This window comes from Bombina bombina, chromosome 8 (genome assembly GCF_027579735.1).
Source record: "Bombina bombina isolate aBomBom1 chromosome 8, aBomBom1.pri, whole genome shotgun sequence".
Classification (NCBI taxonomy): domain Eukaryota; kingdom Metazoa; phylum Chordata; class Amphibia; order Anura; family Bombinatoridae; genus Bombina; species Bombina bombina.
The window spans coordinates 124,704,068-124,729,334 of record NC_069506.1 but is presented as its reverse complement, the minus strand read 5'-3'; the positions used below and the strand labels follow the sequence as shown (position 1 = coordinate 124,729,334).

Genomic DNA, 25,267 nt, shown 5'->3' with positions numbered 1-25,267 from the left:
GCGTGATCATCGAACAATCAAGCGTTTCATTCAAAATAGTCAACAGGGTCGCAAGAAGTGTGTGGGAAAAACCAAGGCGCAAAATAACTGCCCATGAACTGAGGAAAAATCAAGCGTGCAGCTGCCAAGATGCCAACTTGCCACCAGTTTGGCCATATTTCAGAGCTGCAACATCACTGGAGTGCCCAAAAGCACAAGGTGTACAATACTCAGAGACATGGCCAAGGTAAGAAAGGGCTGAAAGACGACCCACACACTGAACAAGACACACAAGCTGAAACGTCAAGACTGGGCCAAGAAATATCTCAAGACTGATTTTTCTAAGGTTTTTATGGACTGATGAAATGAGAGTGAGTCTTGATGGGCCAGATGGATGGGCCGTGGCTGGATTGGTAAAGGGCAGAGAAGGCTCCAGTCCGACTCAGACGCCAGCAAGGTGGAGGTGGAGTACTGGTTTGGGCTGGTATCATCAAAGATGAGCTTGTGGGGCCTTTTCGGGTTGAGGATGGAGTCAAGCTCAACTCCCAGTCCCTACTGCCCAGTTTCTGGAAGACACCCTTCTTCAAGCGTGGTACAGGAAGAGTCTGCATCCTTCAAGAAAAACATGATTTTCATGCAGGACAATGCTCCATCACACGCGTCCAAGTACTCCACAAGCGTGGCTGGCAAGAAAGGGTATAAAAGAAGAAAATCTAATGACATGGCCTCCTTGTTCACCTGATCTGAACCCCATTGAGAACCTGTGGTCCATCATCAAATGTGAGATTTACAAGGAGGGAAAACAGTACACCTCTCTGAACAGTGTCTGGGAGGCTGTGGTTGCTGCTGCATGCAATGTTGATGGTGAACAGATCAAAACACTGACAGAATCCATGGATGGCAGGCTTTGAGTGTCCTTGCAATGAAAGGTGGCTATATTGGTCACTGATTTGTTTTTGTTTTGTTTTTGAATGTCACAAATGTATATTTGTGAATGTTGAGATGTTATATTGGTTTCACTGCCTGTAAAAAATAAATAATTGAAATGGGTATATATTTGTTTTTTGTTAAGTTGCCTAATAATTATGCACAGTAATAGTCACCTGCACACACAGATATCCCCCTAAAATAGCTAAAACTAAAAACAAACTAAAAACTTCTTCCGAAAATATTCAGCTTTGATATTAATGAGTTTTTTGGGTTCATTGAGACATGGTTGTTGTTCAATAATAAAATTAATCCTCAAATATACAACTTGCCTAATAATTCTGCACTCCCTGTGTATATATATTTATATATATATATATATACTTACTGTATGTGTGTATATGTATGTATGTGTGTATATATATATATATATATATATATATATATATATATATATATATATATATATATATATATATATATATATGTGTGTGTGTGTGTGTGTGCCACTGCTTGCAAAACCTTTCGCCCCCCCAGTCATTCTCTTTGCCGCTCTAACAAGTAGCATCTCCACGGGAGGGTAAAGAGTATGTGGTGTTAGATTTGTAGTTTTTCTTCAATCAAGAGTTTGTTATTTTAAAATAGTGCCGGTTTGTACTATTTACTCTGAGGCAGAAAGTGATGAAGATTTCTGCTGAGAGGAAAAAGATTTTAGCATGTTGTAAACTAAAAATCCATTGCTGTTGCCCACACAGGAACTGTTGAGGTACAGGAGAACTTCAGTTGGGGGGGAACAGTTTGCAGGGGCTTATGCTGCTTACAGTATGTTCAGAGTCATTTTTTCTAACAAGACCTGGTAGTGCTAGAAGACGACTGACAGAATCCATGAGGAAGGTAAGCCATTTTTCTGAGACACTGTATAGAATGATGGCTTCAGTTAAGGGCTTTTAATACTGACAGACACTGTGATGGGCTAAATCGATTACTTTATTAGGGTAATCTTTTGTTTATTAAGCTTTTTAGACGTTGGAAACACTTTTTGGGGACTTTTTTATGCCTGGCATTTTGTAAGGACAGCTAATCTGACTCAGAAAGGCCTCATAACTCTGGAGTGATGAAGGAGGGGGGCCCTCATTTCCCGCGCCTTAATTGCGCAGTTTAATTTGCAACACAGCTCCATGGCAGCTTCATGTGCAGAGCCTTTAGAGTACAGGAGGACTTCAGGGAGGCTTAATTTACACCTACAATTAAACCCTAAAGGAAGGTAAAGCACAGCAAAGACTGTGGCAAATCGTACTGTAGTGGGTTAAACCAGGTGTTTACTTCATTTTGCTTCGCGTTTTTGGGCATTAAGGGGTTAAACGATTTGAAAATTTGTGTGCAATCATTTCAAGGCATTAGGATCATGTGGTGAAAATTTCATTAAGATCGGATGTTTTTTGATGATAATTGGTAAAAAAGTGTGTGCCTTTTTATTATTTAAAGAGACAGTAACCGTTTTTTTTTCAAAAAGTATTTTTTTTCAACATTTTAGTGTTGTCTGAGTCTGTCAAACATGTCTGAGCCTTCAGATAGACCTTGTTCTTTATGTTCAAAAGCCATGGCAGTACCCCCCATTGCATTTTATGTTTAAAGTGTACAAAAACATCTAAGCATTTTTAAAGTTCATCCAGTGACAATTAAGGAATCATCTTGGGGCAGCATTTTTAACGGAGGGTAATGAGGATAGTCCTTCTTCCTCCTCCCCCCACGTGTCTACTACCAGTTTACGCCCGCGCAAAGCGATTGCCTAGTACCTCTAGCGCATTGGCCCCTATCACTTTACAACAATTAGCGAGCAGTAATGGATAATTTCCCTTGCAGCATTTTTATCACAACTGCCAGTTTTTTCCAAGAAAGCGCGATAGCTCAGTTTTAAAATACAGAGGATGAGCAATCTGAAGCTTTGAATAATAATTTTCTGTAGTACCCTCACAAAACTCAGAGGTAGCAGTGAGGGAAGGGCTGTCTGAGGGGCGAAATTTCTGACACAGGGAAAAGTTTTCAGTCAGATTCCTTAGCGTTTAATATTTAAGCTGGAACACCTCCGCGTCCTGCTTAAGGAGGTTTAAGGCTATACGCTGGATGATTGTGACCCCATGGTGGTCCCTGAAAAATTGTGTAAAACTGGACAGATTTTTTAGAGGTCCCTGTATACACTAAGGCATTTTCCGATCCCAAAGAGGGTGGCGGATATTGTAAATAAGAGTGGGAGAGACCAGGTGTACCCTTTGTTCCCCCACCTATCTTTAAGAAAATGTTCCCCATAAACGAACCCTAGGGCGGGACGTGTGTGGGCAAGACGGTCCCTAAGGTAGAGGGGGCTGTTTCAAAACACTGGCTAAGCGTACAACTATACCAATAGAGGACAGTTGGCTTTCAAAGATCCTATGGATAAAAAATTGGAAGGATTGCTGAAGAAAATTTTTGTTTCAGCAAGGTTTTTCTGCTTGAACCAATTGCCTTGGCATTATTCCGGGTAACTACTGCAGCGGCTTTTTGGTTCGAGGGCCCTGGAGGAGTCGCTCCAGAGGGAGACTTCATACGATGAGGTCATGGATAGAATTCATGCTTTAAAGCTGGCTAATTCTTTTAATCACTGATGCCGCTCTCCACATTAGCTAAAACTAGCGGCGAAAAACCTCCCAGGTTTTTGCCATCAAGGCACGAAGAGGCGCTTTGGCTCAAATCGTGGGGTTAGCGGATGTGTCGTCCAAAACAAAACTGTTAAATATTCCTTCAAGGGGGAAAACACTATTCGGCCCAGAGCTGAAAGAAATTATTTCAGATATCACGACGTGGGGGCAAGGGCCATGCCCTTCCACAAGATAGGCCGTTTAAGGCCAAAAACAAGGGCTACTTTCTCTCAACATAGGTGTGTCCGGTCCACGGCGTCATCCTTACTTGTGGGATATTCTCCTCCCCAACAGGAAATGGCAAAGAGCCCAGCAAAGCTGGCCATATAGTCCCTCCCAGGCTCCGCCTACCCCAGTCATTCTCTTTGCCGTTGCACAGGCAACATCTCCATGGAGATGGCTAAGAGTTTTTTTGGTGTTTAAATGTAGTTTTATTCTTCAATCAAGAGTTTGTTATTTTAAAATAGTGCTGGTATGTACTATTTACTCTGAAACAGAAAAGAGATGAAGATTTCTGTTTGTAAGAGGAAAATGATTTTAGCAACCGTTACTAAAATCGATGGCTGTTTCCACACAGGACTGTTGAGATGAATTAACTTCAGTTGGGGGAAACAGTGAGCAGACTTTTGCTGCTTGAGGTATGACACATTTCTAACAAGACTTGGTAATGCTGGAAGCTGTCATTTTCCCTATGGGAACCGGTAAGCCATTTTCTTAGTTTAGTATAAGAATAAAGGGCTTCATTAGGGCTTAAAAAACTGGTAGACATTTATCAGGGGCTAAAACGATTTACTTTACTAAGCATATTTGGCAGATTATAAACTATTAATAGTTTATTATAATCTTGGGGATTGTTTTAAAAAAAACGGCAGGCACTGTATTGGACACCTTTTTTCACTGGGGGGCCTTTTCTAGTCATAGGCAGAGCCTCATTTTTCGCGCCACTAATGCGCAGTTGTTTTTGGAAAGCAAGGCATGCAGATGCATGTGTGAGGAGCTAAGAACCACTGAAAAAGCTTATAGAAGGCACATTTGGTATCGTATTCCCCTCTGGGCTTTGGTTGGGTCTCAGCAAAGCAGATACCTGGGACTGTAATAGGGTTAAATGTAAAAACGGCTCCGGTTCCGTTATTTTAAAGGGTTAAAAAGCTTTCAAATTTGGTGGGGCAATACTTTTAAGGCTTTAAGATACTGTGGGTGAAGATTATTGGTGAATTTTGAACAATTCCTTCTACTTTTTCACATATTCAGTAATAAAGTGTGTCCAGTTTAAAATTTAAAGTGACAGTAACGGTTTTATTGTAAAAGTTTTTTGTGCTTTGTTGACAAGTTTAAGCCTGTTTAACATGTCTGAACCATCAGATAACGATGTTCTATATGTATGAAAGCCAAGGTTTCTCCCCATTTAAATATATGTGATAATTGTGTCATAGTGTCCAAACAAAGTAGGGACAATAATGCCATAGATAATGATATTGCCCATGATGATTCCTCAAATGAGGTGAGTAAGCATGGTACTGCATCATCCCCTTCTGTGTCTACACCAGTTTTGTCCACACAAGAGGCCCCTAGTACATCTAGTGCGCCAATACTTATTACCATGCAACAATTAACGGCTGTAATGGATAATTCTATTGCAAACATTTTATCCAAAATGCCTACTTATCAGAGAAAGCGCGATTGCTCTGTTTTAAACACTGAAGAGCAAGAGGACGCTGATGATAACTGTTCTGACATGCCCTCACACCAATCTGAAGGGGCCAGGAGGGAGGTTTTGTCCTGAGGGAGAAATTTCAGATTCAGGGGAAAATTTCTCAACAAGCTGAACCTGATTGTTGTGTAACATTTAAATTTAAATTAGACATCTCCACGCACTACTTAAGGAGGTATTATCTACTCTGGATGATTGTGACAATTTGGTCATTTCCAAAGAAATTATGTAAGATGGACATCCTAGAGGTTCGGTGTCCCCCTGATGCTTTTCCTATAACCCAAGCGGGTGGCGGACATAGTAAATAAGGAGTGGGAAAGGCCCGGCATAACTTTTGTTCCTCCCCCTATATTTAAGAAATTATTTCCTTATAGTCGACCCCAGAAAGGACTTATGGCAGACAGTCCCCCAAGGTCGAGGGGGGGCGGTTTCTACTCTAAACAAACGCACTCTATTCCTATAGAAGATAGTTGTGTTTTCAAGGATCCTATGGATAAAAAGTTAGAGGGGTTTGCTTAAAAAGATGTGTTGTTCAGCAAGGTTACCTTCCTTACAACCAATTTCATGCATTGTTCCTGTCACTAACAGCTGCGTGTTTCTGGTTCGAAGAACTAGAAAAGTCGCTCAATAAAGAATCTTCGTATGAGGAGGTTATGGACAGAGTTCAAGCACTTAATTTGGCTAACTTTTATTTTAGATGCCGCTTTGCAATTAGCGTAGATAGCGCGGAAATAATTCAGGGGTTTGCTATCTGGGCGCGCAGAGCGCTTTGGCTAAAGTCTTGGTCAGCGGATGTGTCCTCCAAGGACCAAATTGCTTAACATCTCTTTCAAGGGTAAAAACACTGTTTGGCCCTGACTTGAAAAGAGATTATTTCAGGACATCACTGGGGGAAAGGGCCACGCCCTTCCTCAGGATAGGTCTTTATTAAAGGCTAAAAATAAGCCAAATTTTTCGTCCCTTTCGCAGAAACGGACCAGCCGCCTCAAATTCTACATCCTCTAAGTAAGAGGGTAATACTTCTTAAAACCAAGCCAGCCTGGAGACCGAGGCAAGGCTGGAAACAAGGGTAAGCAGGCCAAGAAACCTGCCACTGCTACCAAAACAGCATGAAGTGTTGGGCCCCCGATCCGGGACCCGGATCTGGTGGGGGCAGACTTTCTCTCTTTGCTCAGGCTTGGGCAAGAGATATTCAGGATCCTTGGGCGCTAGAAATAGTTTTCTCAAGGTTTTCTCCCTGGAATTCAGGGAACTACCCCCAAGGGGAAGGTTTCCACAGGTCTCAATTATCTTCGAACCAAATAAAAGGACAGGCATTCTTACATTGTGTAGAAGACCTGTCAAGAATGGAGTGATTCATCCTGTTCCATTAGGAGAACAAGGGATGGGGGTTTTACTCCAACCTGTTCCTAGTTCCCAAAAAAGAGGGAACATTCAGACCAATTTTAGAGCTCAAGATTCTTAACAAGTTTTCTAAGGGTTTCCATCGTTCAAAATGGAAACCATTCGAACGATCCTTCCTAACCATCCAGCGAGGTCAATTCATGACCACGGTGGATTTAAAGGATGCGTACCTACATATTCCTATCCACAAGGAACATCTTCGGTTCCTAAGGTTCGCCCTTTCTGGACAAGCATTACCAGCTTGTGGCACTTCCATTCGGATTAGCCATCTGCTCCAAGGATTTTCACAAAGGTACTAGGGTCCCTTCTAGCGGTGCTAAGACCAAGGGGCCATTGCAGTAGTACCTTACTTGGACGACATCCTGATTCAAGTGGCGTCTCTGTCAAAAGCAAAGGGCTCATACCGGACATTGTCCTAGCCTTTCTCAGATCTCACAGGTGGAAAGTGAACATAGGAAAGAGTTCTCTGTCCCCCGTCAACAAGAGTTCCCTTCTTGGGAACAATATAGTTTCCTTAGAAATGAAGATTTTTCTGACACGGAGGCCAGAAAATATCAAACTTCTAAGCTCTTGTCAGGTACTTCATTCTGTTCTTCTTACCTTCCATAGTGCAGTGCATGGAAGTAATAGTTTTGATGGTTGCGGCAATGGACATAGTTCCTTTTGCACGAATTCATCTAAGACCATTACAACTGTGCATGCTCAGACAGTGGAATGGGGATTATACAGACTTGTCTCCGACGATCCAAGTAGATCATAGGACCAGAGATTCACTCCGTTGGGTGGCTGACCCTGGACAAACCTGTCACAGGGAATGAGCTTCCGCAGACCAGAGTGGGTCATTGTCATCGACCGACGCCAGTCTGTGGGCTGGGGCGCGGTCTGGGAACCCCTGAAAGCTCAGGGTCTATGGTCTCGGGAAGACTCTCTTCTCCCGATAAACATTCTGGAACTGAGGAGCGATATTCAATGCTCTCAAGGCTTGGCTCGACTAGCAAAGGGCCAATTTCATAAGGTGTCAATCAGACAACATGACGAGCTGTTGCATATATCAACCATCGGGGGGAACAAGGAGTTCCCTGGTGATGGAGGAGCATCCGGGGAGTGGGAACTCCATCCCGGAAATCTTTGCCCAAATAACTCAATTATGGGGCATTCCAGACATGGATCTGATGGCCTCTCGTCAGAACTTCAAGGTCCCTTGTTACGGGTCCAAATCCAGGATCCCTAGGCGACTCTAGTGGAACAATAGTAGCACCTTGGATCTTCAACCTAGCTTATGTATTCCCACCGTTTCCTCTCATTCCCAGGCTGGTAGCCAGGATCAATCAGAGAGGGCTTCGGTGATCTTGATAGTTCCTCTGCGTGACACGCAGGACTTGGTATGCAGACCTGGTGAATATGTCATCGGCTCCACCATGGAAGCTACCTTTGAGACAGGGACCTTCTTGTTCAGGGTCCATTCGTACATCCGAATCTGGTTTTCCCTCCAACTGACTGCTTGGAGATTGAAACGCTTGATTCTTTCAAAGCGTGGGTTTTCAGATTCTGTATAGATACTCTTATTCAGGCTAGAAAGCCTGTAATAGAAAAATTTACCATAAAATATGGAAAATATATATCTGTTGGTGTGAATCTAAAGGATTCCCATGGAACAAGATAAAAATTCCTAAGATTCTTTCCTTTCTACAAGAAGTTTTTGGAGAAAGGATTTTCTCTGCAAGTTCTCTGAAGGGACAGATCTCTGCTTAGCTGTTTTACTTCACAAAAGCTGGCAGCTGTGCCAGACGTTTAAGCGTTTGTTTCAGGCTCTGGTTAGAATCAAGCCTGTTTACAGACCTTTGACTCCTCCCTGGAGTCTTAATCTAGTTCTTTTCAGTTCTTCAAAGGGGTTCCGTTTGAACCCTTACATTCCGTTGATATTAAGTTATTATCGTGGAAAGTTTTGTTTTTGGTTGCAATTTTCTTCTGCTAGAAGAGTTTCTGAGGTTATCTGCTCTGCAGTGTTCTCCCGCCCTATCTGGTCCATGCAGATAAGGTGGTTTGCGTACTGAGCCTGGTTTCTTCCGAAGGTTGTTTTCCAACAAAAATATTAACCTGGAGATAGTTTGTACCTTCTTTATGACCGAATCCAGTTTCAAAGAAGGAAACTGTTTGTTACACAATTGGGACGTAGTCCGTGCTCTAAAATTCTATTTAGAGGCTACAAAAGATTTCAGACAAACATCTTCCTTGTTTGTTGTTTATTCTGGTAAAAGGAGAGGTAAAAAAGCAACTTCTACCTCTCTTTCCTTTTGGCTTAAAAAGCATTATCAGATTGGCTTTTGAGACTGCCGGACGGCAAGCCCCCTGAAAGTATCACAGCTACTCCACTAGGGCTGTGGCTTCCACATGGGCCTTCAAGAACGAGGCTCCTGTTGACCAGATATGTAAGGCAACGACTTGGTCTTCACTGCACTCTTTGGCCAAATTTTACAAATTTTATACTTTTGCTTCTTCGGAGGCTATTTTTGGGGAGAAAGGTTTTGCAAGCCGTGGTGCCTTCCGTTTAGGTGACCTGTATTTGCTCCCTCCCTTCATCCGTGTCCTAAAGCTTTGGTATTGGTTCCCACAAGTAAGGATGACGCGTGGACCGGACACACCTATGATTGGAGAAAACAGAATTTATGCTTACCTGATAAATTACTTTCTCCAACGGTGTGTCCGGTCCACGGCCCGCCCTGGTTTTTTAATCAGGTCTGAGGAATTATTTTCTCTAACTACAGTCACCACGTTACCATATGGTTTCTCCTATATATATTTCCTCCTGTCCGTCGGTCGAATGACTGGGGTAGGCGGAGCCTGGGAGGGACTATATGGCCAGCTTTGCTGGGCTCTTTGCCATTTCCTGTTGGGGAGGAGAATATCCCACAAGTAAGGATGACGCCGTGGACCGGACACACCGTTGGAGAAAGTAATTTATCAGGTAAGCATAAATTCTGTTTTTAGCTCCTTTCGCAACTTTAGGAGTGGACCTGCTGCAACCTCTGCTGCCGCAAAGCAAGATAACGCTTCCCAGCCCAAAGCAACCTGGAAACCCTTGCAGGGCTGGAATAAGGGTAAACAGGCCAAGAAGCCTGCTCCTGCTACCAAGACAGCATGAAGGGGTAGCCCCCGATCTGGGATTGGATCTAGTAGGGGGCAGACTTTCTCTCTTTGCTCAGGCTTGGGCAAGAGACGTTCCGGATCCCTGGGCATTAGAAATAGTTGCTCAGGGGTAGCTTCTAGAATTCAAGGATTCTCCCCCAAGGGGAAGGTTCCACATTTCTCGTTTGTCTTCAGACCAAACAAAGAAACAGGCGTTCTTACGCTGTGTAGAAGATCTACTAAAAATGGTAGTGATACACCCAGTTCCAATTGCAGAACAAGGACTGGGTTTTTACTCAAACCTGTTTGTAGTTCCCAAAAAGGAAGGAACTTTCAGGCCAATCCTGGATCTAAAAATTCTAAACAAATTCCTCAGAGTTCCGTCTTTCAAGATGGAAACCATTCGGACAATCTTGCCGATGATCCAGGAAGGTCAATATATGACTAAAGATCTAAAGGATGCATACCTACATATTCCTATCCACAAAGATCACCATCAGTTCCTAAGGTTCGCCTTTCTGGACAAACATTACCAGTTCGTGGCCCTTCCTTTCAGGTTGGCCACCGCTCCCAGAATTTTCACAAAGGTGCTAGGGTCCCTTCTAGCGGTTCTAAGACCGCAGGGCATTGCAGTAGCACCTTACCTAGACGACATATTAATACAGGTGTCGTCCTTTCACAGAGCCAAGGCTCATACGGACATCGTTCTGGCCTTTCTAAGATCTCACGGGTGGAAGGTGAACGTAGAAAAGAGTTCTCTATCCCCGCTCACAAGGGTTCCCTTTCTGGGAACACTAATAGACTCGGTAGAAATGAAAATCTTTCTGACAGAGGTCAGGAAGTTAAAACTGCTGAATACTTGCCGAGTTCTTCATTCCATTCCTCTGCCTTCCGTGGCTAAGTGCATGAAAGTAATTGGTTTAATGGTTGCGGCAATGGACGTAGTCCCTTTCGCCCAAATCCATCTCAGGCCACTGCAGCTGTGCCTGCTCAAACAGTGGAATGGAGATTACGCGGATTTGTCTCCTCAAATTCAAATGGATCAAAAAAACCAGAGACTCTCTTCTCTGGTGGTTGTCTCATGATCACCAGTCTCAGGGGAATGAGTTTCCGAGACCGGACTGGATCATTGTCACGACCGATGCCAGTCTGGTAGGCTGGGGTGCGGTCTGGAACCTCCCTGAAGGCTCAGGGGACTATGGTCTCGGGAAGAATCCTCTTCTCCCGATAAGTCGTCAGACTTTTCCGTCCGGGGGAGTGGGAACACCACCCGGAGGTTTTTGCTCAGCTGACCCAGCTTTGGGGCATTCCAGAGTTGGATCTGATGGCGTCCCGTTAGAACACCAAACTCCCCTTTATGGTTCCAGATCCAGGGATCCCAAGGCGGGCATTGATAGATGCATTAATAGCGCCTTGTCATTCAGGTCCTAGCTTATGTCTTTCCAACCGTTTCCTCTCTTCTACCCTGGCTAATAGCCAGAATACTAACAGGAGAAGGCTTTCGGTAATTCTGATAGCGCCTGCGTGGCCACGCAGGACTTGGTATGCAGACCTAGTGGACATGTCATCGGTCTCCCACCAAGGAAACTGCCATTTGAGGCAGGATCTTCTAATCCAAAGTCCTTTCAAGCATCCAAATCTAGTTACTTCTCTGCAACTGACTGCTTGGAGATTGAACGCTAATACTAGCTAAGCGGGGTTTCTTCCTGATCAGATATAGATACTCTGATACAGGCCAGAAAGCCTGTCACCAGGAAAATTTACTATAAGATATAGGCGGAAATATCTTTGTTGGTGTGAATCCAAGGGTTACTCGTGGAGTAAGGTTAGGATTCCAAGGATATTGTCTTTTCTCCAAGAAGGTTTGGAGAAAGGTCCTGTCAGCTAGTTCCTTAATAGGGACAGATATCTGCTCTGTCCTGTTACACAAGCGTCTGGCAGCATGTACCAGACGTTCAGGCCGTTTGCACAGGCCCTAGTTAGAATCAAGCCTGTCTACAGACCTGTGGGCTCCTCCATGGAGTCTAAATTTAGTTCTTTCAGTTCTTCAAGGGTTCCGTTTGAACCTTTACATTCCATAGATATCAAGTTATTAATCTTGGAAAGTTTTGTTTTTTAGTAGCTATTTCTTCTGCTCGAAGAGTTTCAGAATTGTCTGCTTTGCAGTGTGATTCACCCTATCTGGTGTTCCATGCAGATAAGGTTGTTTGCGTACAAACCTGGTTTCCTTCCAAGGTGGTTCTAATAAGAATATTAACCAGGAAATCATTGTGCCCTAATTCAGTTTCTAAGACGGAACGACTGTTGCACAATCTTGATGTGGTTCGTGCTTTAAAGTTCTATTTAAAGCAACTAAAGATTTCAGACAAACATCATCCTTGTTTGTTGTGTAATTCTGCTAAGAGGAGAGGTCTGAAAGCGACTGCTACCTTTCTTTCATTCTGGCTGAAAAGCCATACATCCGATTAGCTTATGAGACTGCTGGTAAGCACCTCCTGAAACGAATTACAGATCTTTCCACCAGAGCTGTGGCTTCCACATGGGCTTTCAAGAATGAGGCTTCTGTTGAACAGATTTGTAAGGCAGCGACTTGGTCCTTCACTGCATACATTCGCCAAATTTTAATAAATTCAATACTTTTGCTTCTTTGGAGGCTATTTTTGGGAGAAAGGTTTTGCAAGCAGTGGTGCCTTCTGTTTAGGTTACCTGACTTGTTCCCTCCCTTCATCCGTGTCCTATTGCTTTGGTATTGGTATCCCACAAGTAAGGATGAATCCGTGGACTGAATACACCAAGTAGAGAAAACCAGAATTTTATGCTTACCTGATAAATTACTTTCTCTTACAGGTGTATTCAGTCCGCGGCCCGCCCTGATATTTAAGTCAGGTTCTATTTAATTTACATAACTACAGTCACCACTGCACCCTATGGTTCTCCTTTTTCTCCTAACCGTCGGTCGAATGACTGGGGGGGGCGGAGCCTGAGGGGAGCTATATGGACAGCTCTGCTGTGTGCTCTCTTTGCCACTTACTTGTGGGATATTCTCAATCCCTACAGGAAGGATGAATCCGTGGACTGAATACACCTGTAAGAGAAAGTAATTTATCAGGTAAGCATAAATTCTGTTTTTTATCAAAGGTTCAGCTTGTATTGTAAGCTTGCTTGTATTATTTTTCCTCGGACCAGACACAATATTACTGATGTTACCACTTCTAGTGATACTAAGAGCAAACCATGCTTAGCAAAATATATTATAGTAAATTTATCTAAATCAACGTTAGCTTCTACTATTGTTTGTAACAACTGTAGGGCAAATTAAAATACAAATAATCCCTGACGCGGTTGCGTTTCACATACCGCTTCACATAGCATATATATATATACACACACACTGGTGGTGTGTTTTTAAGAGTGTGTGTGTGTTAGCAAAAAGCAGCTCTCATAACTTTTTATATACAGATAGTACATAGAAGCAAACTTTCTTTAGCATACCCATTCTGGTGGGGTCACTGCTGATGTTCTTGAATTTAGTTATTGCTTAAAGTACAACTACTACTAGTTTTCACCCATAGATTTATCTGACAAGGTGGACTATTAGGTATTTTAAATGTATTTAGTGTTTAATGTCCCTTTTAAGGAGTAACAGAATGCACAACATATTCAAAATTTTACAGCGTGTTATAAGTATTGCTGTAAGGATTTTGTCACTCAGTTATTCCGTACATTTCAAATGCATGAAGATCAACATTTCAAGTTGGGGAAAATTGTGAAGACACAAGGTTAGTACCAGATTTATAAGTAAACAGCATGTAGGAGGATTTGTGAAAACCTAAGTGGTTTTATTTATTCATCTTGTTCTATCTTTTGGGGCCTTCCTTTGAAGTTCTGGGGTTTTTGGTAACAATACAGAGGTAAAGGGTTGTGCACATATAAACCCAAAAGAGGAAAACCTCATCAAAGTTGTTTGTCTGTTTCATAGCTCATCATAAGAAGCTCTGAGTCGTTCAGACATTATTTGCCTCATTGTCTGTGGACATCTATTTCAATTTTCTTAACAAATTTGCATCATCAAAAGTAGATCTTGGCATGACTAAGGGGATTTTTTTTTTTTTAAAGATAACCTTTTCAGGAGGGTACTTTCGATTTTGGTAACATTAAAGTTTTAAACAGGAAAAGTAAGTAAATATGATTTGTTTGACACCTCTGTGTGTGTATATATAGATGTCAGCTACATTTCTCAGAAACTATGAAATGTAATTATACGTTTGTTTAGTAAGCAGCTTCTCTGACCTTTCATATATATTTAACTTCTTGTCTTCCTAATTTGGCCTCTCTCTCTATCTACCATCTATTCTCTATCTCTATCTCTATATAATCATATTACATTGATCCTTTAGTCCTAGCCTGCCTATAGCTATGAGATATCTGGAATCAGTTAGTGTGTTTATAAAAGGATAATTATAATAATACAATATATATAGTCATGGTTGACAAGCTACTAGTACAGAGGGATATAAATATTCAATATGTATAAAGGGTTGACAGCCAGCCTTATAATTCTTTTCCAACCTAGTGAATAATTGTATGCATGAATTTAACCCTTTGAGTGCTAATGACGGCTCTGAGCCGTCACAGAGTTTCCCACTCTGGTGTAATGACGGCTCGAAACTGTCACTAGCACTCTCCCACCTTGAGAAAGATTTGGGGGCTCCCACCCGCTCTACCCCGGTGATCGTGCCTGTAGAGTGGCAGGCATCGCCGGGGCCCTCCCGCTTTGCGTGGTGACGTCATGCGCAATAACCGTGATGACGTCACCGCACAACTTTATTTATACTCAACAATGTTAAGTATATAGACCCACCATTGGAAAGGTAATCGCCCAACCTTTCCAAGAGTGTAAGTATTGGGAGTCTGAAAAAAATAAAAAAAAGTTAAAAAAAAATTGTTAAAAAACAAACAAAAAAAAACATTAAAAAATCTTAGCACCCAGGTGGGGAAAGTGCTTAGCACTCAAAGTGTTAAATAGAATCCTAAACGTTAGGATCCACAACTATTATTTTAGGAACCACTGCTCCCAGTTTTCTGTGAAATATTAAAACTATAAAAGTGCAAAATTAAAATGCTCTATTATGTTTGTTATTATGCACTGTTGCTTCACCGTTCACTAGTTAGTCAACCTTGCATTGCTGCTGCCAAGGATATGTACATATGCTTTTCAACAAAAGGCATATTAAACACGGTATTGTAAAAAAAAAAAAACAAGTGTGCTGTAAATGTTTCCCCCTTAAATGGATTTCTTATGATTAATTTTACCTGCTGGAGTGTGCTAAATTGTTTGCACTTAGCTCCTTTACCCTTTTATTGTTTCATTTCAAATAGCTGATTTTGCCTGTTGAAACCACAGCCTATACTGAAAATATAAATGCAGCTGTATTCTCTGTAGTAACAGCAGTATAAATTAACCTCCAGTAGAGAGTGGGAGAGAGATCTGTTTATATCTAAAATAAATGGTTTTGCTCATTGAACCCCTGGCCATAAATCTTTTTTAATACCTAACAGTTAGACTTTGGGCTAGATTATCAAAGGCTAGGCGAACTCTGTATGTTCTTCGCCTGTAACTGCGCCCCAGCTCGCCTTCGGAGAGGTGCACATGTGCGCCTAAATTTATAAAAAAAAATAGACGTAACTTTGCACAGGCGAGCTGGGGCGTAGTAATGATAAATTGCGCCTGTCGGGAACAGCATTTACTCCCTATTTACTCCCTATAAATATTTGCGCCGCCATGTTTTGATGATTAAAACGTTTTTTAGGTAACTAATTAGCTAATATTTATATTACACAATGTTTCTGTGCTGTTTGTGCCACAAGTTGACACAAAAATGAATATATCAATATATCGATATATACATATAAAACTTTTAGTACCATATGCGCCTGTGGAAGCGCAAATTACTGGGAATAACAGTATCTTCTTTGCGCTGAACTTTTGAAAAATTAGTTGAAAGAGTAAAGTACTGCATCACAAGATGTAAAAGCATGTATTATAATGGTGTTCGACTGAGTCTGTATGGCGAAATATACAACACGCAATTACAGCTGGAATTATCGGTGCAAAGCAATGATGAATAAGCAACTGGGCGTATTTGTAGGTGGGGCTGTTAAATTACGCCTATTAATAATGTATATTGGTGCACTACGGAGCGTGCCCGTGAAGTGCGAAGAAGTTTCTTTCAGATTTGCGCAATTATAGGCGCAGAGTGCTTCGATAAATATGAGGATCCGTTTGTATGCGTTATTTTGGACGATATTAGAGGAGAATGGCTTTGATAAATCTAGCCCTTTGTGTATATAGAGAGATGTAACGTGAGCAGTTCCGTTTTCTCTGAAGGCTCAGCCACCAATCAGCAAGCGCTACCCAGGTTCTGAACCAAAATGGGCCAGCTCATAAGCTTATATTCCTGTTTTTTCAAATAAAGATACCAAGAGAACAAAGAAAAATTGATAATAGGAGTAAATTAGAAATTTGCTTAACCCCTTCAGTGCTAACGACGGCTCTGAGCTGTTGCAAATTGTCTCAGTCAGGTGCTAACGACGGCTCAGAGCCGTTGCTAGCACTCTCCCACCTTGAGGGAGATCTGGGGATTCCCCCCCGCTCCTACCCCAGCGATCTGGCCTGCATAGGGATAGTCATCTCTGGGGCTTCACGTTTCACGCGGTGACATCACCGCGTAACTTTATTTTACAAATACAATAGACATTATAGGGAAATGGGCATGCTGCTTAGAAGCCTGTATCTCCGGCATCTAAGCAGCTACAGACTAGGGCTAAGACAGACAAGTTGACTAATCGACTATTCAATAAGTATTGCATTTTTCAACTGGTACGGCATTAGTCGATTAATGATATATTAAATTACGCTATATTTTAACAGTCAAAAACAGCCCGTAGCCTACTAGCCCCTAGCCTAATACCGATTGCAGATTGTCTCACTTGGCGGCAGTTATGATGTGTTATTTCGTAGATGAAACACATTTTGCTAACCGAAAAAAATGGCATCTTCAACAAAAAGTCCTACTTGGAATTTTTTTTTTGATGAAATCATTTTTATTGAAATATTTTTTTTACAATCATATAACTTGATCCCAAAACATAAAATGGAAAAGATAAAACGACATCAAGAGTTACACTCACAAACCCTTCTATTTTCTGTTATTGAATAGCTAGAATAAAGAGAGATCTTTTAATATAGCTAATCACTTCGATTTAAGTCCTTAAATGTGAGAGAAATGGAATTAGTCACTTTCTACATGTTTTCATATCAACAAATCCTCCACAAGACTTAGAACGTATCCCCCGTCTAGTGTTACTCCTAGCTTCCTCATAAAACATGATGTATGTATGGTTCCCAGTTTACAATGAATTGATTTTGTTTATTTAATATGGTTGCGGTTAAACTACTTATATTATAGTGATATTCTAACTTTTGTAAAATATAATCAAAACAGGGGGGGTTCTGATCTCCAATATCTGGCAATGCTTAATCTAGTGATAGTACAAATCATTGCTGCCAGTTTGCTTTGATGTTTGAGAATGTTATCCAATGGAAAGTGTAGGAGAGCCTGTTCGGGAGTGAGAGATATAGTTTTAGAGAATAATTAACTGTAGTGAAAAATAGAATCATGATATTATAATAGTTTAACTATAAACAAAGCCTGGGGCAACAGCTGTCAACTAGTCGATAGTAAAAATATTAGTCATGCACACCTCCTACTAAAGACCCCCAAGACCCACCGTTGGAAAGGTAATCGCCTAAACTTTCCAACAGTAATAAGTCTGGGATCTGAAAAAAAAAAACCCCAAAAAAAAAAAACCCTCAAATACGGCTTAGCACTCAAGGGGTATAATTGCATGCTCTATCTGAATCATGGAAAAAAATATTTGTGTTTCATAGCTCTTTAATTCTATATGCTGCAATATCTAAAGAAATGTGAGGAAACATGTTTCTTTAGAACAAGAGAGGTGCTTCCCCTGTATCTAAATAGAAACAGTATTCATGTACTAATTGCCACATATGTATTAAAAACACATAATTAACCTTAATGGGCAGTAATTTAAAGGGACAATTTGCCCAAAAACTTTCTCTCCTTTAATTTTTTCCCAATGATCCACCTGCTGGAGTGTATTAAATTGTTTATAAATAGCTCCTTAGCCTTTATATTGGCATTTGAAAAAGATAATTTAGCCTGTAGTATCCCTACCTATACTGAAAGTTTCTGTACCTAGGTATAGGCTTTTGAGTAACTATGTAAACACAGCCAGCAGACGAATTTACACTCACAGTGGGAGGTAGAAGAGATAAAGCTCTAAAATTTACATTTTCAATTGTTCTTTCGAAGTATTGTACAGAGACAGAGATAAGAAAAGGAACCATTTCATTGATAAGATAACAAGATCTGATCTGTCAGCACGCTAAGCCTAATTTGATAGGCTGTGCTTTCAAAGAGCATATTCAGCAATTTATTTTGCTAACAGAAGCATAAATAAGCAATTCCACATACATTTAATACTTTAAATAATACGCTGCAGCTGGTATAAGAAGTCATGGGGAACACATTCAGGATTTTTTTTTTTACAGTGAACTGTCCCTTTAAGGACACACTAATCTGCTTAAATGTAGAGATATAGCTAGATAAAATTAAACCTATTTGTGTGGAATAGAGCATTCAATCTTAAAAATATTTGCAATTTAGTAATCATCAAAGTGGGTACAGTTTTTTTATATACACAATTTCTGAGGCACCAGATCCTACTGAGAATGTGCAAGAGTTCACAGTGTAAACAAATGAGTCTATGATTTGGTGAAGGCTGTCACATGATACAGGTGCCAAGAAAACAGAAGAAAATGTTCAAATTTTGTCAGAAAAAAAAAGTTCTACTTATTTGAAATGCAGAGTAAGAGCACTTGGTTTGTCTGATTATGCAATCCTGCTGTAGTTAATGGTCCTTTAATGGGATATAAATAATGGTGGTATACAGGTGCTATACAATCCCAGTATACAAAAGTGCAACAAACGCTACAAAACTGCATTTAAAAGTTACTTTACCTGATGAAATCTGCGTTTTGTACATTTGGTAATAAGTACATTGATTGGTTAGTGTGCCCTGTGCACAAAGCATAACCTATCACTTGGTGCGCTTTGTGGCAATTTAAAGGACCAAGTAAATAAAGAAGATTTGCATTATCATCAAGTGCATGATAAAAAGACAATGCAATAGCACTTAGTCTGAAATTCAAATGAGTTGTATTTTTTTCCCCCTGACAATTATGTCTATTTCCACTCCTGTATCATGTGACAGCCATCAGCCAATCACAAATGCATATACGTATATTCTGTGAATTCTTGCACATGCTCAGTAGTAGCTGGTGACTCAAAAAGTATAAATATAAAAAGACTGTGCACATTTTGTTAATGGAAGTAAATTGGAAAGTTGTTTAAAATGCTGTGTCTGAATCATGAAAGTGTAATTTTGACCTGAGTGTCCTTTTAATCATAGAAAGAAAGCTAAGGTAGATATTGCACTGTCCCATAAAACTATTGACTTGTCCCTTTTCACTCATTTGGGTTGAGGTTTATACATTTTATGTAAAACCTATAGTCACAGTAAGGGGTTGCTGGAAGGAAGAGGTTGTGGTCCTGATCAGTGATTCAGTAGGATGGCTGACTCCAAGAAGATGGGGTAATAGTCAGTTAGTGAGCTGGGGTACTAGGCTGAAAGGTTCAGGAGAGAGTGTGGTACCAGGGGTAGCTGGAGAGAAGAAGCTGTTTATGTGATGGGTAAGATTCTGAAATGACTAGGTTCTGGAAGGGGGGGGCTCTTATAATCTTAATTCTTCCCTCTGGTGGACAAGGTCTGTATATCAGACGTGGGTCTATAGGCACTTTAAGTAAGAATGGCAGACAGAGTGAATATTGCCCTTTCAACCCAGAGACACTGTTTAAATTTGTATTCTGGGAACTCTGCTTTATTGAAGGAATTGCAATAATATAGATATCATTCCTTAGCTTGTTCTAGGTGTAGTAAAAGCCATAAAAAACTATCCTTCCTTATCCATTGATGAATTAGCAGCCAGGAAGCAGAATTTAGGAACATTGATCAATCGGCAACCTGATTGTAAACTAGCCAATTGGAGAAAGCCATCTTTGCTTGGTTAGCAGTTTGATGTCTGATTGTCTAGTACAGCAACCAATCGGAAGCATGCCTCTCAGTCAATAAGATGAGCTTATGCTGTTTGACACAGTCAGTCACATGACCTATGATTACAGCAAGTGAATGCTGAAACTCAAAAGATCATGGTTTTTACATTTTAATTGCCCAGCCGTGAAGCTATTTTTAATATGTTTCCTGAATAAATAATAATAATAATGGATACTTGTATAGTGCACAACCTTGGACTTAACCGACCTCGCGGCGCTGATAACAGGTGTTATTATTACCCAACTCAATGGTACTCATTTTACCGACATCGGAAGGATGAAAGGCCGAGTGGAAAGTTTTTTTTATTAATATTTATTGGTGCTCCCACACCTCCTTATTGTTTGACACAGAGTCTGCCTGATTCCAGATTATAGCTAACCCACCTGCTATCAATACACAGCCAGGGGAGCCCGGGAGCCTGTTATTGTCTCTACCTTCCCTAGTACCAGTAATACACACAGGAAATCACACACATTTACACTTCATGAAATTATTAATTAAAAGTTATGTCTGATAAATTAAGGGGAATAGGTAGGCTTATAAGAGCTCAGGAGTGTGCACGTGTCTTTAGTACTCTATAGCGGCAGTTTTTGCAACACTATTTGTAGCTTTGTTATACAATGTTGCAGAACACTGCTGCCACAGAGTATTAAAGACACGTGCACACTCCTGAGCTCTTATGAGCCTACCTAGTTTTACTCTTTAATAAAAGATACCAAGAGAACAAAGCAAATTTGATAAAAGTAAATTGAAAAGTTGTTTAAAATTGCATGCTCTGTCTGAATCATGAAGGTTTCATTTTGACTTTACTGTCCCTTTAATTCACAATTTGTGACACACATGGGACTCTTTGGAACCAGCTAGATGATAGGGGAGTTAGGAACACATTCCAAGAAAATAATTTCTGTATAGATCTATGTTGAATAATTAAAAAAATTGAAGAGCAAGAAGTACCATTTTACTACAGTAATGTATTTCTGGTATGTAGTCTCTTCCTACCTTTACAGTGCAAACAGGAAACGAGCCCCACACTGATTAAATCCGCAGTGTTGAAACAGCTGTTTCTGTCTGTGTGCACTTGTAACCCTGACTGTTTCATACAGCTGTCACAGTGGTAAAGGGATCCATGTAAAAATGCACTGGACCACAAAGTCTGTTTTCTTGGCATTTATCAGCTGGATGTTTCTACCCAGAATGCTTTGCTTCAGTGGATAGATTTCCAAGTGTTTGTGTGGAGAAATAGGCTGTTTCCTTTATCTGAGATTTAAGGTCTAAAATGTGATTATGATAGTATTTAAAGGGATATGAAACCCCAATTTGTTTTCATGATTTCAGATAGATTTATTTATATTATCACTTTTTTCTTAGTTCTTTGGTATTTTTTGCTTAGAAGCCGGCCCATTTCTGGAGCATTATATGGCAGCAGTTTTGCAAGAATGGTATCGATTTGTAAGAACACAAGATGGCAGCGCTATTTCCTGCCACGTAATGCTTCAGATGCCTCCATAGGTAGCTCTTCAACACAAAATAGCATGAGAATAAAGCAAATTTGATAATAGATGTAAATTGGATTTTCATTGTAAATGGTATGCTCTGTCTGAATCACAAAATACATTTTTGGGGTTTCATATCCCTTTAAGAGATTGGATTTATTATTAAAGCATGAGGTGGTCTGAAAAAACCTAGGCAATTCTGTCCTATATCAACAAATTGTTTGTATTTTAGCTTTCAACAAAATATACCAAGAGAACAAAGAAAATTTGATGATGAAAGTAAATTAGAAAGTTGTTTAAAATTGCATGCCCTATCTGAATCACAAAAGTTTAATTTTGACTAGAATGTCCCTTTAAGCATAGGCTAAAAAAAAGTACCTTCCCAGTGGGGGGTAGAAGAGATAAGTAATACAATGTTAATTTTCAATTGTTCTTTCTAAGTATTGGGCTTTGGTATATAAACAGATATAAGAAAGTAGTGTGTGTGTGTACAGAAAGTGATAAAATAAGGAAATCACATTTCCATGCAAGCTCCCAACCCATTTTAAATGGTTTGTGGTTTCAAAGAACAAAAGCAGCTATTTCATATACAAAAAGAAACACAAACATGCTTTTTATCATACATCTTATACTCTGCAGTATATTGAAAACACATTAGCGGAATTTTTTTTTTTTTACAGTACACTGTTTATTAACCCCTAGTGAATTTTGCAGCCACTCTGCTCTATTAAAAGCTGTATGTGTACAAAGTTAATCTGGGAGTACAGGCCATTAGCAATTGTTTATATACACACAATACAAATACATAGGAATACATTACATTAACATTATACGGGATTAAATCTGTGGTATGCCGGTTTTCTTAGTGGTGACTGAGGTTTTGAGTTAAGGCCTGACAAAGTCACCACCTTACCACTTAATAAATCAATACGGTTAGTGAATTGTCCCTAAGTCAGTTTGATGAAGTAAGAAAGATATTTCCATGTCCAAACATGTTGTGCTCAATAAAGAGTTAACCCCTCAGCTGCTAAGGAGTAATTTAACCATGTTAATTGTATCTAATAAATAGATATCCAGTAAGCAATAACTTCTTTGTTGATATTTTATGCAACATCATGAGGTAAATAAAAGCCGATGTTTTGAGCTCTTGTAAAAACGCATATTAATGAGGGAGAGACAAGGAGGCGGGATGTGTGACAAGGCACTGTGAGCTAAAAGATAACCCCCAAATGATATTGTTTTTGTTTTTTTCCCCAGCAGGCATATTTCCTGTCCAGATGGGTTTAAATGAACAAAGCTACAGATTTGGGATATCACACCGAAGGTAAGATAATTTTACCATTCCATTTATTTATTTATCAGTATGTAACTTACTGAGACAGTTTTAATGCAAAATATCAGTTGAAATCCATATAATTATCAATAGTAACTGAAGTTGTTAGTCCATGAGCTACAAATTGAAACAGACGTCTTTTAATTTTGTTGTATTGAAATAGAAAAGAAGGCGCTCCAGTGGGATAATATCTTTGTGTTCAGGTCCCTTATGCAGGATACTCGCAAAGCTGTAGCACTTATCTCAAAGTGCAATTTTAGCAGTCTGGGTCCTCCTAGAGCAGGGGTCAGCAACCTTGGAACTACATTTCCCATGATGCATAGACAGTCTAAAGAGTATCTCAGCATCATGGGAAATGTAGTTTCAAAACATCTGGGGGCCCTATGTTGCTGACCCCTGCTCTAGAGCTCCCCAACTAGCTCACCTCCAGTCATCAATGGATCAGAATAGGTCACTTGTGTGAATGAAATTTGAAATCCCCCAGCGATCAAAAATCACCATAGAGGATAACCAAATAACTTAAAAAACTTTCCAAGCTAACTTGGAAATTGATTTCATAAAATGTATGATAAAAGTTTTAAACAAATCCAGACGCGTTTCGCAAGAACAACTTGCTTCCTCAAGCAGCAAAGTATAAAAGTAGTGGCCTACTTCCTAGGACATAAGGGCCACAAAATAATATTTTAGAAGCTTGAGACCCCATCTATAAAATGATGGCTATTAAATAATCAAATAATAATATATTTTCTAAACATGTCAAGTGGCATAGGGCCAGATTTAGGTCCTGTTGCTGTGTATCCTCTTTCGTTTCTCTATCCAGAGTTTTGGTTACCTAGAAGCACACGTTTTTACATCTACTTTTCCTGGGGACACAAAAACTATGGCACATATTATTCTCTTTTCCAAGTGCCACAAAAACTAGTGCAGTTGACCACTCCTGCTGTAAAATAGACATTTATAGAATATGTTATGGCGCTGCTGCACTTACTGCGCATAGTAATGTTTCCTTCTGATGCCATTTTAATAGCCTGATGAGGAGCTGTTTTGTGGTCCAGGTCATTTTTAAAGATGATGATTTGTAGATTTTGTTTAATTTTTATTATTTATGTATTTGATTATTTTTACTTTCGATATTTACTGCAAGCCAATTATTCTGTATTCTTACCCCAGCTCCAGCGCGCTCATTGCCCATCCATCTTCTTCAATCAATTTATTTCTTTTAATTCTTCCATTCTGCACTTCTGATCACCTGTCCTAAGTAATGATATGCTTCCCCCCACAATGCTTTTCTTTCCCTTTACACTTATTTCTCATGTCATCTATTTTTTATAGATCTCTTTGACCAACCGTGGACCAATAGTTGAGAACAGTGATCAATTCTTCATTGTTTTATAAACTATAGTTCAAACAAATATTGCAGCACAACTGGGCTAAGGAATGTACAAGGTGCGGTTGTGGGGGAGGCTGTATAAACGGAACAGGTCTATAAATGTATGCGTAAAGGCCAAATTTCATTAATACTCTGTAATTGGGAAATAAGGTGCAGAGGATAAAGTGTGCCCGCTGATTTGCTGAAATAATTGCTTGGGTTTTCGAGTTAAAAATAACCCCACAAGCATCAGATTTTAAGTGAGAAGAATGGATACCAATAAACGTATATAAAGTCTGTTTTTTATTAACAGTTGGTTATGTGGTTTTATAGATGTGTTCTATGAAAAATATATAAATTAGTATGTAAAATCTATGCACAGTGATTATGAGGAATCTCCCATCTTCTTCCATGCAACACCATTAACCATAAAACTCCTACACAGTTACCATACTAGTAATTTAGTGAGCAGTGATAATATTGTTCCAGGTGCAGAGATATTAGATTTTCTGGGGACATAAAAACGACTTATTAAAAAAGGATATAGCTGTATGTATAGCACTACACAGGAAGTAGTCAGAGGAAATCAAATGCCACCTGCGTGGTTTGTTTTTGTTGTTTTTTCTTTAGTCTTTAAGAGAGAGAAAAACAAAACAATATTGACGTCATGATATCAACATCAATTAACGTGTGGTAGGACTCTTAAAGGGATATTATACTGTTGAGTAAAACTACAGTAGTATGGTTACTACTCGGCATGCTATTGTTTTTTTTTTCTCCTGTGCCTTCAGTTGTCTCTTATATTAAACTATTTCAAGTATTAGTGAAGCGCAGCATTTTCACACAGGACGCCGCCATCTTGAAGCTTATATTTGTTATGTAACTTTTAAACTGCGCAATAAACTACAAAAATTTAACACGTCTGCTCTATTTTATGTGAGCTGAAATGAAGGTACAGTTGTCACAAAGCCAGTGACATCACAGATGTGAAAG

At 40.0% G+C, this 25,267-nt stretch overlaps 1 protein-coding gene across 1 annotated transcript in view; it reads left to right on the top strand.

The window, feature by feature from the left end:
• FOXJ3 (forkhead box J3) overlaps positions 1-25,267 on the top strand; it is a 379,709-nt gene that overhangs the window by 80,121 nt on the left and 274,321 nt on the right. The window contains exon 2 of the mRNA XM_053690556.1: positions 22,833-22,896. The gene's annotated coding sequence lies outside the window, so the exon portion shown is untranslated. The remainder of the gene's footprint in view (positions 1-22,832; positions 22,897-25,267) is intronic.